The sequence below is a fragment of the Berghia stephanieae genome, unplaced genomic scaffold, assembly GCF_034508935.2.
Source record: "Berghia stephanieae isolate SIO BIC M18660-M18661 unplaced genomic scaffold, UCSD_Bste_1.3 scaffold1133, whole genome shotgun sequence".
NCBI lineage: Eukaryota > Metazoa > Mollusca > Gastropoda > Nudibranchia > Aeolidiidae > Berghia > Berghia stephanieae.
The window spans coordinates 7,501-14,308 of NW_027622106.1; the positions used below are offsets into that span (position 1 = coordinate 7,501).

Genomic DNA, 6,808 nt, shown 5'->3' on the forward strand with positions numbered 1-6,808 from the left:
ATAGTGTGAGGTTTTTGGCGGTAAAGGATTAAACATTTCTTTAATAAAAACTAATAATCACACGGCTTTAGATGATTCAAATATCTATGTTTATTCTTTTAAATTAAACAGATACAAGTGTGCTATATTTCACAAAGACTTTGTCTGCAATAAACCCGGAGACGTGCCCCAATAATTGCATCAGAGAAGACAAGGTCTTAAAAGGCGTAAGTAAATTATGAGTTTGGCTTTGTTTCCTTTGTCTACGTAATACAAAAATTACCGAGTAAAGGATCGGCTTCTACTGGGAGATAATTTGGAAAGTTCGGGGTGGGGGGGGGTGGTTTTTTGGGGGAGGGGGGGTCTCTCTAAGGAGATGTAAAGAGATTTATCTAATTCTTAAGTTACATCGGAGTAACAAAATACCTCCCCTCCCACTCCCCACTCATGTAGATTAATTCTCTTCTAGTACAAATACATTTTCTTTTTCTTTTCTTTCTTATTTTCCCCCAGATATATGTGACGGCCAGGAATAAATTTACTAAGGACGAACTTCAGATGGCCTTCCATTATTTAGGAGCCTATAGAAGGAAGACGACGGTGGATCCATGTCTTATAAGATCACTCAGGACAGCCTTCCCAGAGTTTCACAGAACCTTTGCCAAGATTAAAGATAAAACTTTAACATATAAAATGCGAGCATGGCCAGAGGACAAAGACCTTATTTTCTAAAAGCCTCCACAGTCCATTTCTTTTCTTTTATTATGACAACAAACCAACGTTGAACTGCATCTCACTCCCTGGGAACATATAGTCGGCCGTGGAAGAAAGTTTCGTGAAACAGCTCATATATATTTATATATTGCCTGAAATTCCAAAAAAAATGGTATACTAATTGTAATTCTTTTAATAATAAACTTTGAATTTTATTGTAAATTCTGTCTCGTTTTCACAGAAGGAGAAGAAGAAAGAAGAAGAAGAAGAAGAAAAGAAGAAGAAGAAGAAGAAGAAGAAGAAGAAGAAGAAGAAGAAGAAGAAGAAGAAGAAGAAGAAGAGAGAAGAGAGAGAAGACGATGAAGATTAGCAGAAGAAGAAGAAGAAGAAGAAGAAGAAGAAAGAAGAAGAAGAAGAAGAAGAAGAAGAAGAAGAAGAAGAAGAAGAAGAAGAAGAAGAAGAAGAAGAAGAAGGCTATGTGGACTAGTGGTATGACACTCGCTTTCCTGGGTTCGAGCCTTGCTCGGCGCATAATTGTGTCCTTGGAATAGACTGTTTACTCACATTATTTCACCGTACTCAGGTGTAAAATGGATGCCTGACAGTTAACAACGTTGTCCCTGTCCGAAAAATTGTAATATCGCCTAACAGGCGTCATGTCTCGTCCTACGTGCTAAGTATTGTTGTTGGACAGGGACCCCTTGTAAAGCGTTTTGAGCACGTTTAGTGGATATTGCGCTGTATGAAAGCTCATTTATTTTATTATGTTTATTAAACTAAGAAGAATAGAAAGATGGTGTCTTTCTTTCTGGTGACAGAGTCGTAGGGGGCGCCATATAAAGGAAGGGAGGTGGGGGAATGTCCACGTCTTTAACGTCATTGGTCGTGCGCATTTCCGCTACGTAAAGAAGTAATTATTTCAAAAAGCGACCACCATCGGACAGGGCTCGGACACTTTAGTGCAAAACAGTTTTTTTTACTCGTGGCATGGCGGATTTGATTTTCGGCAGTATAGTTCTTGAACATGGCTTTGTCCGTTCCAATGGTGGCAGTGCCGTAGAGGGATTGCGGTATCTATTTGTAGGACGCATTTCCGCTATGGAGAGTAATAATTTTAAATATAATGAGCTCGGACAAGAGTCGCCAGAGCCGTTCCGTCGGTGCTCATTCATTTTGTTATATTTATTATAATAATAATAATAAGAAGAAGAGGAATAGGAAGATGGTGTCCTTCTTTCTGGTGGCAGTGTCGTAGGGTGATATCGTTGAGGGCGCCAAATGAAGGAAGGGGGGTGGGGGATGTCCACGACTTTAACGTTATTGGTCGTGCGTATTTCCGCTACGTAAAGAAGGAATTGTTTCAAAAAGCGAACCCCTTCGGACAGGGCTCGGGCACTTTAGTGCAAAACAGTTTTTTTACTCGTGGCATGGCGTATTTGATTTTTGGCAGTATAGTTCTTGAACGTGGCTTTATCGGTTCCAATGGTGGCAGTGTCGTAGAAGGATAGCGGTATCTATTTGTAGGACGCATTTCCGCTATGGAGAGTAATAATTTAAAAGTAAAGAGCTCGGAAAAGTCGCCAGAGCCGTTCCGTCGGTGCTCATTTATTTTGTTATATTTTAAAATAAAATAATAAGAGGAATAGAAAGATGGTGTCCTTCTTTCTGGTGGCAGTGTCGTATGGTGATATCGTTGAGGGCGCCAAATGAAGGAAGGGGTTTGGGGGGGGGGGTGTGTCAGCGTCTTTAACGTCATTGGTCGTGCGCATTTCCGCTTCGTAAAGAAGGATGGCATGACGGATTTGATTTCCGGCAGTATAGTTCTGGAACGCGATTTTTTCCGTTCCAATGGTGGCAGTGTCGTAGACTGATAGCGGTATCTATTTGTAGGACGCATTTCCGCTATGGAGAGTAATAATTTTAAATATAATGAGCTCGGACAAGAGTCGCCAGAGCCGTTCCGTCGGTGCTCGTTCATTTTGTTATATTTATTATAATAATAACAAGAAGAAGAAGAGGAATAGGAAGATGGTGTCTTTCTTTCTGGTGGCAGTGTCGTAGGGTGATATCGTTGAGGGCGCCAAATGAAGGAAGGGGGGTGGGGGGGGGGGTGTGTGTCAGCGTCTTTAACGTCATTGGTCGTGCGCATCTCCGCTTCGTAAAGAAGGATGGCATGCCGGATTTGATTTCCGGCAGTATAGTTCTGGAACGCGATTTTTTCCGTTCCAATGGTGGCAGTGTCGTAGACTGATAGCGGTATCTATTTGTAGGACGCATTTCCGCTATGGAGAGTAATAATTTTAAATATAATGAGCTCGGACAAGAGTCGCCAGAGCCGTTCCGTCGGTGCTCGTTCATTTTGTTATATTTATTATAATAATAAAAGAAGAAGAAGAGGAATAGGAAGATGGTGTCTTTCTTTCTGGTGGCAGTGTCGTAGGGTGATATGGTTGAGGGCGCCAAATGAAGGAAGGGGGGTGGGGGGGGGGGGTGTGTCAGCGTCTTTAACGTCATTGGTCGTGCGCATCTCCGCTTCGTAAAGAAGGATGGCATGCCGGATTTGATTTCCGGCAGTATAGTTCTGGAACGCGATTTTTCCGTTCCAATGGTGGCAGTGTCGTAGACTGATAGCGGTATCTATTTGTAGGACGCATTTCCGCTATGGAGAGTAATAATTTTAAATATAATGAGCTCGGACAAGAGTCGCCAGAGCCGTTTCGTCGGTGCTCATTCATTTTGTTATATTTATAATAATAATAATAAGAAGAAGAAGAAGACGAATAGGAAGATGGTGTCTTTCTTTCTTGTGGCAGTGTCGTAGGGTGATATCGTTGAGGGCGCCAAATGAAGGAAGGGGGGTGGGGGGATGTCCACGACTTTAACGTTATTGGTCGTGCGTTTTTCCGCTACGTAAAGAAGGAATTGTTTCAAAAGCGAACCTCTTCGGACAGGGCTCGGACACTTTAGTGCAAAACAGTTTTTTTACTCGTGGCATGGCGTATTTGATTTTCGGCAATATAGTTCTTAAACGTGGCTTTATCGATTCCAATGGTGGCAGTGTCGTAGAGGGATAGCGGTATCTATTTGTAGGACGCATTTCCGCTATGGAGAGTAATAATTTTAAAAGTGAAGAGCTCGGAAAAGTCGCCAGAGCCGTTCCGTCGGTGCTCATTTATTTTGTTATATTTTAAAATAAAAATAATAAGAGGAATAGAAAGATGGTGTCCTTCTTTCTGGTGGCAGTGTCGTATGGTGATATCGTTGAGGGCGCCAAATGAAGGAAGGGGTTTGGGGGGGGGGGTGTGTCAGCGTCTTTAACGTCATTGGTCGTGCGCATTTCCGCTTCGTAAAGAAGGATGGCATGACGGATTTGATTTCCGGCAGTATAGTTCTGGAACGCGATTTTTTCCGTTCCAATGGTGGCAGTGTCGTAGACTGATAGCGGTATCTATTTGTAGGACGCATTTCCGCTATGGAGAGTAATAATTTTAAATATAATGAGCTCGGACAAGAGTCGCCAGAGCCGTTCCGTCGGTGCTCGTTCATTTTGTATATTTATTATAATAATAACAAGAAGAAGAAGAGGAATAGGAAGATGGTGTCTTTCTTTCTGGTGGCAGTGTCGTAGGGTGATATCGTTGAGGGCGCCAAATGAAGGAAAGGGGTGGGGGGGGGTGTGTCAGCGTCTTTAACGTCATTGGTCGTGCGCATTTCCGCTTCGTAAAGAAGGATGGCATGCCGGATTTGATTTCCGGCAGTATAGTTCTGGAACGCGATTTTTACCGTTCCAATGGTGGCAGTGTCGTAGACTGATAGCGGTATCTATTTGTAGGACGCATTTCCGCTATGGAGAGTAATAATTTTAAATATAATGAGCTCGGACAAGAGTCGCCAGAGCCTTTCGTCGGTGCTCATTCATTTTGTTATATTTATTATAATAATAATAATAATAAGAAGAAGACGAATAGGAAGATGGTGTCTTTCTTTCTTGGCAGTGTCGTAGGGTGATATCGTTGAGGGCGCCAAATGAAGGAAGAGGGGAGCGGGGGGGGGGGGGGATGTCAGCGTCTTTAACATCATTGGTCGTGCGCATTTCCGCTTCGTAAAGAAGGATGACATGCCGGATTTGATTTCCGGCAGTATTGTTCTCGAAGCGGCATTCTCCGTTCCAATGGTGGCAGTGTCGTAGACTGATAGCGGTATCTATTTGTAGGAGGCATTTCCGCTATGGATTGTAATAATTTTAAATATAATGAGCTCGGACAAGAGTCTCCAGAGCCGTTCCGTCGGTGCTCATTCAATTTGTTATATTTATTATAATAATAATAAGAAGAAGAGGAATAGGAAGATGGTGTCTTTCTTTCTGGTGGCAGTGTCGTAGGGTGATATCGTTGAGGGCGCCAAATGAAGGAAGGGGGGGTGGGGGGATGTCCACGACTTTAACGTTATTGGTCGTGCGTTTTTCCGCTACGTAAAGAAGGAATTGTTTCAAAAAGCGAACCTCTTCGGACAGGGCTCGGCACTTTAGTGCAAAACAGTTTTTTTTACTCGTGGCATGACGGATTTGATTTTCGTCGTAAGGTTCTTAAAATCGAGCTTTTCGTTCCAATGGTGGCAGTGTCGTAGAGGGATAGCGGTATCTATTTGTAGGACGCATTTCCGCTATGGGAGTAATAATTTTAAAATGAATGAGCTCGGAAAAGTCGCCAGAGCCGTTCCGTCGGTGCTCATTCATTTTGTTATATTTTATAATAATAAAAGAATAAGAGAGGAATAGAAGATGGTGTCCTTCTTTCTGGTGGCAGTGTCGTAGGGTGATATCGTTGAGGGCGCCAAATGAAGGAGGGGTTTGGGGGGGGGGGGGTGTGTCAGCGTCTTTAACGTCATTGGTCGTGCGCATTTCCGCTTCGTAAAGAAGGATGGCATGACGGATTTGATTTCCGGCAGTATAGTTCTGGAACGCGATTTTTTCCGTTCCAATGGTGGCAGTGTCGTAGACTGATAGCGGTATCTATTTGTAGGACGCATTTCCGCTATGGAGAGTAATAATTTTAAATATAATGAGCTCGGACAAGAGTCGCCAGAGCCGTTCGTCGGTGCTCTTCATTTTGTTATATTTATAATAATAATAACAAGAAGAAGAAGAGGAATAGGAAGATGGTGTCTTTCTTTCTGTGGCAGTGTCGTAGGGTGATATCGTTGAGGGCGCCAAATGAAGGAAAGGGGGGGGGGGGGGGGGGTGTGTCAGCGTCTTTAACGTCATTGGTCGTGCGCATTTCCGCTTCGTAAAGAAGGATGCATGCCGGATTTGATTTCCGGCAGTATAGTTCTGGAACGCGATTTTTCCGTTCCAATGGTGGCAGTGTCGTAGACTGATAGCGGTATCTATTTGTAGGACGCATTTCCGCTATGGAGTAATAATTTTAAATATAATGAGCTCGGACAAGAGTCGCCAGAGCCGTTCGTCGGTGCTCATTCAATTTGTTATATTTATTATAATAATAATAATAAGAAGAAGAGCGAATAGGAAGATGGTGTCTTTCTTTCTGTGGCAGTGTCGTAGGGTGATATCGTTGAGGGCGCCAAATGAAGGAAGAGGGGGGTGGGGGGTGGTGTCAGCGTCTTTAACGTCATTGGTCGTGCTGCGCACTTTCCGCATTCGTAAAAAGGATGGCAGGCCGGACATGGCAACATTTTATTTCCGTGCAGTGATGGTCTATTGATCGGGGTATTTTTAACTTACGTTCCAATGGTGGCAGTGTCGTAGATGATAGCGGTATCTATTTGTAGGACGATTTCCGTATGGAGAGTAATAATTTTAAATTTTAATGAGCTGGAAAGGCCCCCAGAGCCGTTCCCTTTGGGGCTCATTTTTTTGTTATATTTATTTAAAAATAATAATAAGAAGAAAAGGAATGGAAGATGGTGTCTTTTTTTGGTGCAGGGGGTAGGGTGATATGTTGGGGCCCCAAATGAAGGAAGGAGGTTGGGGGGATGTCCCCGACTTTAACGTTATTTGGTGTGCGTATTCCGTACGTAAGAAAGGTTGTTTAAAAAGCGATCCCCCCGGACAGGGTTGAACTTTAGTGCAAAAAAGTTTTTTTACTGTGGCAGG

At 43.1% G+C, this 6,808-nt stretch overlaps 1 long non-coding RNA gene across 1 annotated transcript; it reads left to right on the forward strand.

Annotated features, from left to right (window-relative positions):
• Positions 1-16: 16 nt before the first annotated feature.
• LOC144960970 (uncharacterized) lies at positions 17-908 on the forward strand. The gene is made up of 2 exons (XR_013643003.1): positions 17-206; positions 493-908. It is a non-coding gene; the product is annotated as an uncharacterized LOC144960970 (long non-coding RNA).
• Positions 909-6,808: the final 5,900 nt, after the last annotated feature.